This window comes from Notamacropus eugenii, chromosome 6 (genome assembly GCF_028372415.1).
Source record: "Notamacropus eugenii isolate mMacEug1 chromosome 6, mMacEug1.pri_v2, whole genome shotgun sequence".
Classification (NCBI taxonomy): domain Eukaryota; kingdom Metazoa; phylum Chordata; class Mammalia; order Diprotodontia; family Macropodidae; genus Notamacropus; species Notamacropus eugenii.
In genome coordinates, this window is record NC_092877.1 from 264482391 (window position 1) to 264495158 (window position 12768).

The following is a 12768-nucleotide window of genomic DNA, read 5'->3' on the forward strand; positions in this document are numbered from 1 at the left end:
TCTTTTTTTTTCTCCATCAGGCCATTGTACAACATAGATTACTTGTGGTAATTATATTTCCTGAACTGCTTGCTAAGATCATTTTGAAAGCTCAAAAGAAGAGGAGGCATTTAAAGTCCAGAAAAAAACCAATGGTCAAGCCGATGTTATTAAATGAATAGGACAACAGCATCCTTTAGTAATTGGAAATCACCTGTTTGCTGGAAACGTTGGTGAGTCATCAATTGATAGATGAGAGCAGCATTTGGAGATGCCTCTTGGATTGTTTCTATGCCATTTTTTTCCTCATTGACATTGCCTGATTGGCTACAGTGATAAATAAATAAAATGATGAACCTGAGAAATGACAAAAATAAATGTCTTTGAGCATACAGTCAGAGGTTTTTAGAATGGGAGAGGAACTTAGAAATCATCTAGATCAAATCCTTCACTTTATAGATGAAAAAAAACTGAGGAGCCTAGAGGACAAGTACTTTGCCTACTGTCATATAGATAGTAAGTAAAGGCAATATTAGAACCCAGGTTTTCTAATGGTAAATCCAGTTCTTTTTCCACAAAACCACTTCAACATGATGATAATATCCTAATCTCTCCGTTTTTGTCTGTCTGTCTGTCTCTCTCTCACACACACATACACACACACACACACACACACACACACACACGCTGTTTAGTCATTTCAGTTGTGTCAGACTCTTTGTGACCGCATTTGAAGTTTTCTTGGCAAAGATACTGGAGTGGTTTGCCACTTCCTTCTCCAGTTCATTTTATAGATAAGGAAATTGAGGCAAACAGGGTTGAATGACTTGCTTAGGGTCACACAGTTAACAAGTCTCTGAGGCTGGATTTGAACTCAGGAAGGTGAGGTTTCCTGACTTCAGGCCTGACAGTCCTTCTACTGGACTACCTAGCTGTTCCTCCTGTACTCTTAGATATGTTTATTTGTTTATTGAAACTGGACTTATAATTTCATCTGTTTAAGAACTCCATGGTGAGGAATTTCCTTCTAGCAATGCAGATAATCACCTGCTATTTAATTTATAGTCTTAGAGAGTTGCCTAGGGCATTGAAAGGTCAACTTACACAGCTAATATGTATGAAGAATACAATTTGAACCCAGCTCTTCTTGACTTACAGGTTGGGTTGGCTCTCTATCCATTGCTTCTTTTTACCAATGCCAAAGTTAAGTTGCTAAGATCAGTATTGTTTTGAATCCAATTGTTAGTCATTTATGAAGCAAATAAGCCAAGGCAAATGCATTCTGGGAAATGCATGAGGTTCACCAAGGTCTGAAATTAGCCTGGAGAAATATAGGAGCAAAATGGACACATGAGCTCAGCTAAAGAAAGAGGTGATAATATTATGACCCTCCCGGATGGGTCTTGGTTTCCTTTCTGCTCTTTCCTAGACAATATACCTTCATACTAAGCATTTATTTTATTATGTTCTTGCTATGTGCCAGGCACCCTGCTAAGTACCAGGGTTACATATATAAGCAAAAAGACAGTTCCTACCTTCCAAGGTCTTGCCTTCTAATAGGGAAAGTACCCTAAAAGGGTGTTAAAAAGGGAGGAAAGTACCCATGGGTAGGCATGGTGATTAAGTCTGGAGAGTCAGTCTGATTAGAGAGAACTTTTAAATGCCAAATGGAGGAGTTTGTATTTTTAACCTGGAAGCAAGAGGTAATCAGAGAAGACTTTTGAATAGTTAGATGACATAATCCAGACAAGTTTATAATCTGAACCGGGTTCTAGGAGGTAGGTCACAGAGAATGATTCTACAAAAGAAATTGAGGAATTGTTAGAAAGGCAGAAAAATCTAAAGAGAGTAGTATCAGAAAACCTGAGGGTGGAGAGTATACTAGAGGAAGGAAGTCATCAACAGATCCTAAGGCTACCATTAAGATCGAGGTGATCACCTTGGAGAGAGCTTTTTCAGTTGTAATGGAAGCCAGATTGTAGAAAGCTAATGAATGTGTGGGAGGTAAGGAAGTACATGTAAATAATCCTTTCTAGGAAGGATTAAAAGAGAAAAGTTAGTTACTGTTAAAAGAGAACAGTAGCTTCCTATTTTAACCAATTCTTCTTACTGAGTGAGCTGTGCATGACCTATCTGGGCTGCCCAAAACACTGAATTTGGGAAGAGAGATTAAGCTAGCAACCTTTGCTCCTCCAAAAACTCCATCCTCTGTCCAGAAATAGCCACCCCCACCTGCATACTGGTGATAAGTGAGGTCTGAACCAAGTAAGCCAGATAAATGACATGATGGTCTTACGTCCCCTTGTAAGAACATGGAAACCTAACGTATGCAGACTTGTGCTCTTGCCTTGTGTGTTGGGGGGTGCAAAACAGGGTAGAGAGAGGTGGTGATAGCAAGGAATACATAATTTTTAGATATCCCCATATCCCCATACACCCCATACATGTACATTTCCAGATATCCCCATACACCCATAGTTGAAGAAGACCCATCCATGAAGAGAAAGACCTGAAATGAGAGCTAGAAAGGAAAGAGGTGGTTAGGGATAATGCTTGCAGCTCCATGCCAATCAGGTGTGCCCTCCAGTCCTCCCCAATGACAACAGGATGCTGCTAGCCCAGGGTCCTCTGATATTACCCCTCCACTCTCTACCCTACCCTTATATCTGGATCATCCCCTTGTACTTCGTTAGCTTAAATGATTTGGAGGTGGCCACCTGTTATTTCCATCATCATGACTCACCTGCTACCAGTCTAGGCATGGATGGTAAGTACTCTGTATAATGGAGCCAGGAGTCAGTCTGCTCAAGAAGAGTGGGTACATGGCCCTGAATTACCCTGATGGACAGTAGTCCTCTATAGGCCCACAGCTAATTCATGGCATTTGTTGGAACAGACAATACAGTTTCTAGTTTTTCCTAACCATCCACATCCCACATGTGGACTGCGCTTCTTTACCTACAGGCAATTGGTGCTTCCTAATTTCTCCTGGCACGGAGGGAAAGCTCCAACACCACCACTCTCAAGCTGGTTATGGTACTGAAGATACCAATAGATGTTGGGATTATCCATAGGTTCCTGTTTATGAGTAACATAGTATTCATAGCATCAAACCCCAGCACACATTCCACCTTTAAGTTATAAACTGCCAACTAACATCTATAGTCACAATCCACAGGAGACAGCAAACTCGTGGATGAACAATGTACCTACTTCTCAGGACAGCACCTACCTGACAGAGTCATTGTGATAATCAAATGAGACAACGTGTATGTAGGGCGTCTAGGTGGCCCAGGGACTAGAATGTTACACTTAGAATCAGGAAGACCTGAGTTTGAATCTTATCTCTGACACTCACTACGTCACCCTGGGCAGGTCTCTTAGCCTGTTTCCTCATCTGAAAAATGGGGATTATAATGGCACCTTCCTTACAGGGTTGTTGTATCCAAGAAGATAATATACAAACATTTTGGATCTTTGAAGCACTACAAAAATGCTGGCTATCATTATTACAGTAATGGAATTTGGTATATGCTCAATCCACCTACGACGGAGCAACCATGTGGGAGAGACACCAGGGATCTCCTTCTGGGAGACTGGAGGACTAGTACATGAGTGGCTATTATGTGTTGATCTGTTATGTGGTTGGGAGCAGGTTCTTTTCATTGACTTTATAGATGGAAGTGGCCACATCTACCCAATTGGAATACACTCTTTCTTCCTTTACAGTGGTGACCAGGGGTGAAGTACTAATTCACAGTAGGCAACTCCATATAGTAAGCTAGGAAAGGTCTAAGAACCACCTCCTTTTCCCCTCTCCCCAAGCCATGTGGCCCTGAAAACCAAACTTGAGGTTTGAGGCATGTTCCTTTTGTCCTTTTGAGTTCTAGGGATGGGAGTGGAGTACCATGGGAACTTTGAGACCCAGAATTCCACCCCAAATATAGTAGTCAGACCAATATGAAAGCCCTGAGAAGCTAGAGTTCCAGAAAGCTGATCTCACTACTAAGTGTTTAGATGAAACTGGGTGCTTGGGTTCCTAAAATTATGAGAATATAATCAGTAGCAGAGAGGACAGACTTCTCCCAGTCCCTTTAGGGTAATAGAGAACCCTGAAGGAAGGGTGAAACATAATAGGCATGACCCTCACTCACCATGGGGACCAGAATCAAATCATTATTATTCGCCAGATTATGACAGGCAATTGGATGGCAAGTCCATTGAGTTGGTATGTCAGTACCAATATATCTAGGACACATCATACAGATGGACAATGAGCTGGGCCCGGTATTAAACAGGAGGATGAGGGAGATTTAAGAAACTGTATAGTGTTTTCAATGTTCCCCAGCTGCTGCATGAAATAAAAAATCATTTTTAAACATCAATACTCTCTCAGAGTTGCTCTATGACAATAAAAGGTGGAATAAAAGTCTCCAAAAATTTTAAAATGACTGTCACCCAGAGAGTAATGAATAAACTGTGATGATAAGTGGCAGTAAAAGATATCAAGGAAATGTATGAGATGATAAGATGGACTGGTCGTGTGGCAAGGGCAAAGGATGACAGCTGGATAGCCAGTGTTCTATTAGTGACCTTGAGATGTCAGGAAACAGTAGGAGGAGCTCCAGCAAATCGGGTGAAACCGTACTGGCAAAATCATGGAAGGGCCTGGATGTGAGTCACACAGGATGAGCAAACGAGGATGGTCAGAGCTGTGATTTGCATTGTTGATGGGAAGTACCAAACCAAGGAGATCACATATCTATTGGAGTATTTCCTCGAAAATGCTTTATGCTTGGAAATTGTGGAACACTAACATTTGATCAGAAGTGAAATTGCCAATGACCCAAAGAACAATGAAAAGATACATAATGAGTAAAAGCAGGCTTCAGTATTATTAACAATGACACTTAACATTTAAGAGATGGGTTTAAAGATAACAATGAGAGTGAAAGACATCAGAGCGAGTGTTGCATTGGTGTGCATCAAATGCTAAAAAGCTTGAAAGACAAACTCCCGTGCAATGCTGAGGGATTGTGATCTTCCAGGCAGAGAAAATGTCCACATCAATTAACTCATGAATCTATTGAAGTGTTGGCATAAAATGCATAGATTAGTCAAATTTAAAATGGAGACAGGGCAGATTGTTTGGATATGAAGTGGAAGCACTGTACCTGGTGGTTAGAGACCTGAGCTCAAACTGTCACTTGGCGGCTTACTGCATATGTAACACTGAACAAAAACTGAAACTTTCCAAGCCTCAGTTTCCTCATTTGGATAATAATGTGACTAAAATAGTTGGCCTCAAAAAGCACTTCCAGTTCTAAATCTATAACCCATTAGGACAGAGCTTTCTGATTCCTTTCAAAGGGAAATTTGTATAAACCTAATTATTTTCTCAATTGTCTTTTAAATTTCTGTGAAAAGTCATTTGTACATTTGGTTTGGTTTTGGTGACCAAACAAGGTAGATAGTCTTATGTAACTGATTGCTAAATAAGTTCTAAATCTGAAAGCTTTGATTACATTTCCAAAAATTACCCATCATTAAATATGAAATGATCATGCTTTTTTCTTGTGTGCCTCCTCCTCCCTCCAAAAAATGAGAAAAATTTACCTTCAAGCAATGAAACAACATCAATGTCAATAACTGAACAATTACATCAACCAACATTCTGTGCTGGCACACCGTTATCTTATATCAGAGCTCTTTGTTCAAAGAAAAATATCATGCCAAGAGGCTGAGTCAAGTGCACAAACATCAACACATCCTGCAGGCAGCAATGTCTGTCAATTTCAAAGAATTAATCAAACGTATGAGCCTTCCAAGACAACTCGGCCGACCGTGGGTGCAATGCTTCTGAGGTTGTACTAACACCACAAAAACTGCTAATCCAGTCTTTGCTTACTGTAATCAGGTGAATGCCTTTTTCTCTGTGTCGATAAGCTAAATATATATTTTAAGTATTTTTACAGGAATTCGTTTGATATTGAAGGAACCAAAAGTTTATAAAATGGACTTTGGTAATCTTCAGAAGGAAAAGGTTCTTGCACATTTCTAAATGCTTAAACAGCATGAATCCATATTCCTTACCCTTTCTTCACCAATGCTATTTAAGTTGGCATGTTATTTACTAAATAAGAGAGAAATATATGTAAAATAAGTGACTAGGAAAATGAAATGCTATCTATTTATGCAGCATCAATTATTATTGACTCAGAGACATAGCTTGTATGGTGTTACTGGGATTTTGTTCAAAGTGATGATATCTGGGAGAAGGAGAACGTGGATTTTCCTTGGGGATGTGCTTTTCCCTCACAGTGATCACCATCCTGATTCTGCTTGTCATGGTCATATCTCTCCCACAAAAGATTTCCTTTTAGAGCACAACTTCCTCTTTAGTTTAACCATCATCTGCTATTTGCTTTCACCACTGGCCCACCCCATCCACTTGGCCGTCTTGGTCCAAAAGGAAAAAGTTCTTATTGCCTTTGAGGTTCTAATGCCCTTGAGGGAGAGACCATGTGCAAATCTGAACAAACAGAGAGCCTTTGGATTTCAATCTCTTCCTTGGTCAATAAGTTGTGAAAAGTAACTGAGATAAGCTGCCTCCATAGCTGTACACATTCACCACTGATTTTCACGTGAGCCACTGAATCCCACACCACAACCCAGTCAGATCCTAGCCTGAGTCTCTGGGAGAAATGAAATACAAGCAAAGATGCTGAAAAGTTTTGTGTCACTTTACAAATCCTCCTATCTCTCTGGTTTCATCAGGGAACTATTAAATAAATCACTCTTTACTTCAGAACGGAATTCTGGTGAATTCATTTTTTTTTTTCAGTGTTTGAAGAACTCAGTTTCCATAATAATAACAATGGCTTCGTTAGGCCTGGTGTCCTGCTTGACATATTGGCTGCTAAGTTTATGACTTCTTAACCACATAAAATGTTGATATTTACTCTAAGAACCACAGTATAAAGAAGTGAAATGAGTTGGGGGTTTTTTAACGCAACAGTTCATGCTTGCAAATATTTTCACCTTCTGATAGAACTGTTATCCGAGTATAGTGTGCCCTTAGTCAGCCCATTCCGTTCTTCGACTGCTTTGCCTAGCTAGCTGGACGTGGTAAGAAGAGCACCGGGCCTGAAGGCAGGAAGACATGAGTTCAGATCTAGGGAACTTCTACTTACTTGCTGTGTGAACTTGGGCAAATCATTCAATCTCTGTCTCAGTTTCCTCAACTATAAAATGAGGGTAATAACAGCACCTACCTCACAGGGCTATTTTGAATATCAATTGCAATAATATTTGTAAAAGCACTTAGCACAGTGCCTGGCACATAGTAACACCATGTAAATACTTCTTCCCTACCCTTCATCTCCACAACAACCTATATCTCTTCTGTTCTCTCAAACTGTACTCCCCTTCCCTGAAGTTGATGATTCTGTCAGAACTCACTATGTTTCATAAATTCCAATTTTTGCATATCAAAGTTTGTAAAGTAAGGGATACAAAAATAGGTCTCATTTTCTTCTTCTTTCAATGAAAAAAATATTAAGTAGTGTTTGGATTTAATAACAATAATTCTAATAATAGCTTTAATGTTTGTAAAACATTTCATACATATTATCACTTTTAAACCTCACAATAACCCCATGATGCTATTTCTATTTCTAGCTTACGGATGGCAAAACTGAGGTTCAGGAAGTTACATAACTTGCCAACGGTCACATAGCTAGTATGCTTCTGAAATGGCATTCAAGGCCAGGTCTCCCTGACTCTCAGTCCAGCATTCTCTCCACAATACCACGCAACCTCTGAAGGATGATAAATGGACCATCTCAGAGCTTCCTTCCATTGATAAACCACAGAACTACTTTTGTGTATACATGAGAAGTGTATATAGATCAAGGAACATAATGATAATAATTACAGAAAGCATTTCTAAAGAAATGTATAGTTTACAAAACACTTTGCACATATTATCTCATTAGATCCTCACAAAAACTCCAAAATGTAAGTTATTATCATTCTCATTTTACATGAGGAAACTGAGGTAAAATGACAGGGTCAAGTGGAATTTTCCAGGTGGAATTTGGATTCAAATATTTCTGACTCTGGGCACAGAGTTCTGTTCACTAGAAGAATATCTACATGTGTGAGAAGTCCTTTGTAATTTGAAAACCACTCCATTGTTGTTATCGTTCAGTTGTCCAGTCATGTCTAACTCTTCATGACCCCATGCACACTAGGCCCTTCTACCCTCCACTGTCTCCCAAACACCGTTCAAGTTCATGTTCATTATTTCCATGACACTATCTATCCATCTCACCCTCTGATGTCCCCTTCTCCTTCTGCCTTCAATCTTTCCCAATTTCAGGGTCTTTTCCAATAAGTCCTGTCCTCTCATCATGTGACCAAAGTATTTAAGCTTCAGCTTTAGTATTTGTTCTTCCAATGAGTAGTCTGAATTATTTTCATTAAGTAGTGACTGATTTGATGTCCTTGATGTCCACAGAACTCTCAGAAGTCTTCTCCAGCACCACAATTCAAAAGTATCAATTCTGTGGTGCTCAATTTTACTTACAGTTCAACTCTCAACCATGCATTACTACTGGAAAAATCATAGTTTTGATTATACTGACTTTTATCAGCAAGATAATGTCTCTTCTTTTTAGTATCCAGATTTATCATAACTTTCCTGCCAAGGAACAAGCATCTTGTAATTTCATTGTTGTAATCATCATCATGATCTTTGAGCCCAAAAATATAAATTCTTTCACTGTTTCCATTTCTTTTCCCTCCATTTGCCAGGAAGTGGTGGGACTAGTTGCATGAGCTTGGCTTTTTTAACATTAAGCTTCAAGTCAGCTTTTGTATTTTCCTCTTTCACCTTCATTAAGAGGCTTTTTAATTCTTCACTTTTTGCCATCAGTATTACTATCAAGATATTTGAGACTGTTGATATTTCTCCCAGAAATCTTAATTCCAGCTTTTGATTCTCTTACTCTGGAATTTCACATGATATACTCTGCACATAAGTTACAGAAGTAAAATAACAATATACAGCCTTTTCATTCTTCTTTTCCAATATTAAACCAATCCGTTGTTTCATGTTTGGTTCTAACTGTTGCTTCTTGGCCTGAATACTGGTTCCTCAGGAGACAAGTAAGATGATCTGGTACTCCCATTTCTTTGAGGACCTGCCACATTTTGTTGTAATCCAAATAGTCAAAGGTTTTATTGTAGTCAATGAAATAGAAGTTGATTTTTTTTCTGGAGCTCCCTTGTTTTCTCCATAATCCAGTGAATGTTGGCAATTTGGTCTCTAGTTCCTCTGCCTCTTTGAAAACTAACCTGAACCTCTGGCAATTCTCACTTTCCATATTACTGAAACCTAGATTGCCAAATCTTAAGCATACCCTTGTTGACATGTGAAATGAGAACAATTATCTGAAAATTTGAACATTCTCTGACATTGACCTTCTTTAGGATTGAAACATAAACTGATCTTCTCTAATCCAGTGGCCACTATTTCTGAATTTGCTGGTATATGGAGTACAGTTCTTTAACAGCAACATCTTCTAGGATTTTAAATAGCTCAGCTGGAATTCCAATAGCTCCACCAGTCTTACTGCTAGCAGTGCTTTCTAGGATCCACTTGCCTTTATTCTCCAGGATGAATGGCTATATCTTTTACATGTAATGTTATTTTAATATTGTCCATGGGGTTTTCTTGGCAAATATATTGGACTGGTTTGCCATTCCCATCTCTCCATTATATCATCTCCACTATGACCTGTGCATCTTGGGTAACCCCGAATGATATAGTTCATAGTTTCATTGGACTACACAAGCTCCTCTGCCACAACAACGCACTGATCCAGGAGGGGGAAACTGCTCTAGTCTTCAATATTATTTTATATATGTGATACAACCAAAAACCTTAAGGTAAAAGAGAGGACATCTATTTCATCATTTTGTTTCCACCCCTGAAACATATTTGTCCATCAACTGTCAATCAGCCATCTCCAAAGAATATATATATATATATGTATGTATGTATGTATGTATGTATGTATGTATATGTATATATATTATAATGCCTTTGATGGGCATTATTTAAGGCTTTACACTCATTTGTTGGAAAGTTTTTCTCCAAGTCTAACTCAAATCTCTCCCACTGCTATGTCAACTCATTCTAGTGTCTAACTTAAATTGTCAGTCTTGTTTAAAGCTAGAACAAGAGCGTGGCAATGGGAACTGCAAATGGACTCACAGTGGGCATCTTCCAGTTAGCTCACTCTCAGGCATTTGAGGAGTTTGGATGTATTCATTAGCATACTAAAAGGCATCATAAATGATAAAGTGATTGTGTTAGAGGAAAAGATCATTATGATTATTAGTCTGGTTTCAAATAAAGTTGATAAGCAGCCTGGGAATAATTTGTGGCGTTGTCCCAGGCAAACACATTACTGAAACTATAAAAATGATATAGTGCTATTTTAATTGCCCATGTATGTGTCCTTTGAGAAAAGTTACCAAATTCTGACAGTCCACCTACCTTTAGATGGAATTTATTAGCAAGTATAACATAAATTCTTCTGCAGAAAGGGTAACAGAGGAAGGGCACAGAGGATAAGAAGGAACACATATTGAAAGTCCTTCCATGGATGCAAGATTTTAAATATCTATTAGAGAACTCTTACAAAGACTTTAACTTTAGTTTTTACTCCAAAACCTGCTTCTCTTCCTCATTTTACTTTTTCCCCAGAATGACACCATTTCTCTCCTGATCATCCATGTTTGAAACCTCAAAAGTGGTGTGGCACAGTGAAAAGAGCACTGTATTTGGAATTTGAGGAGCTGGATTTAAATCTCATCTGGGGTGGTTTAACCAAAACCATGGGATCTTTTTCTAGCTATTTAAATATCTCTTAGGTACCAGCACAACACTCATCTCTCCTTGATACATGACCATCTTTTTCTGTTCATACATGTCCTCAAAAAAACCCCAAAAACCTTTTATGTCACGTCTTGTACATAAGTCCAGATTCAGTATATACTGAATCTAGCTTATATTCACTATGTATTTTCCATTGCTACCTCACTTACTTGTAACTGTAATTCTTCAGACAATGTGGTACTCCTTAATTCACAACTATGTAGAAATCTTGAAGAAATATTGATAATAAAGGGATGGGCTTTTGCAGTATAGAACATGAGATCACCAAAAGTTCTTGGCAGTTTCTCAAGTGTGATTCAGTCTAATATTTTCTTCCTCCTACTCTATCAAGGTATTGGTCATTACCCATCTATGGCACTTGTCCAATATACAAACTGAATGAACTGTCCATCCAAATGTGCATACTAATCTGGGTAAAAAAATATTTTTCATCTCCTGCTTTTGTCCCTTGTAGATGATTAGGTAAATCACATGGCCAATACTGGATATTTTACTGAAAAGGCTTTATAGCATTTCAAGATTTGATGAATTGAGAAATCATCATTGGTGAATAGAAGGAAACATTCTTTTTTCTTCATGATTCTTGTAAATATCTTTAGTAAGCAATTGGTTTCATACTTAGCATATTAAAGAATGATATATATCACCTTGTTTAAATGACATAGAACATAAATATTATGATAAACTGGTTGGGATTTACGTTTAACCTCAAATTATAGATTGTTTGACTGTTTATGGAGAAAATTGCTTTTAAAATATTCCTCAAGAGAATGAGGTGAAAATAGTGACATAAACCCTTGAATATAGTCATTCAGGAAAAGAACATAGTAAAAGTGAGTCAAGGAGAAAGTCTTCTGTGAGCCTAGAGAGGTTGCAGCAATAGTGGGAAAACTGAAGGTAATTTCAGGATGCTGGACATATGCTTAAGCATCACAAAAACCTGTACATGAAGAGATAAAATCCAAATAAATACTACATAATTCATGGCAGCCAGTTTCATTTGTAACATGCTATACACATGGGGACAGCAGACTTTATCATGGAAGAGCAAAATATTTTAATGTGTCAAAAATTCTTGATGTATTTACTATAAACTTAGAGGGGGGAAATTCATTGTATTAAGGATAAAACACTGTATCCACAAATGTGGTTTTTGGAAAGGGAAAATCTGAAGAAAAAGTAACAAGATAAGCATTTTAATGATCCTTTTACTCTAATCCTCACATGTGAAGGCAGGAGAGAATTTTGAAAGGTCTTCAAATATATCCTATTTTCAAATAGTATCACATTACATCCATCTCAGATAGATGGCAATGTCTTCAATTTAAAGCTCCCTAAAGGAGATTTCACAACTTGATTTGGGAATCCCTTCCCATATTCAAAGCTCACAATCAAAACATTTTCCCCTCTTCCATCTTTGCTCCATTGCTCATAGCCATCAAGTTCAAGGTGCAATCAGAAAGAGAACTCAGGTACCACTTCTGATTCGTTTTTTCACTATCCTAATCTGACGGAGTGAATTTCCTTCCCTCAACATCATTTATGAACATTGAATCATCTCCATCAGGAGTTCAGCCATCAGAGCTGAAATGGATTTGGGGATTTAGACATGGTAATAGTGATACTGAATATTGATGTCAAATAAAGATGATTCTAGAGGCTGAATACCCAAAAAAGCTTACTTAAACTGGGATAAAGAGAATCCAGAGGGTAGACTGGGAAATGAGGGAAACCACTGAATTTTTAAGGGACTCAAAGACTTTTCAAAAACTTGTGGAATCAGGAAAAAGAAATGTTGATAACTCTAAAACCAAGGGACC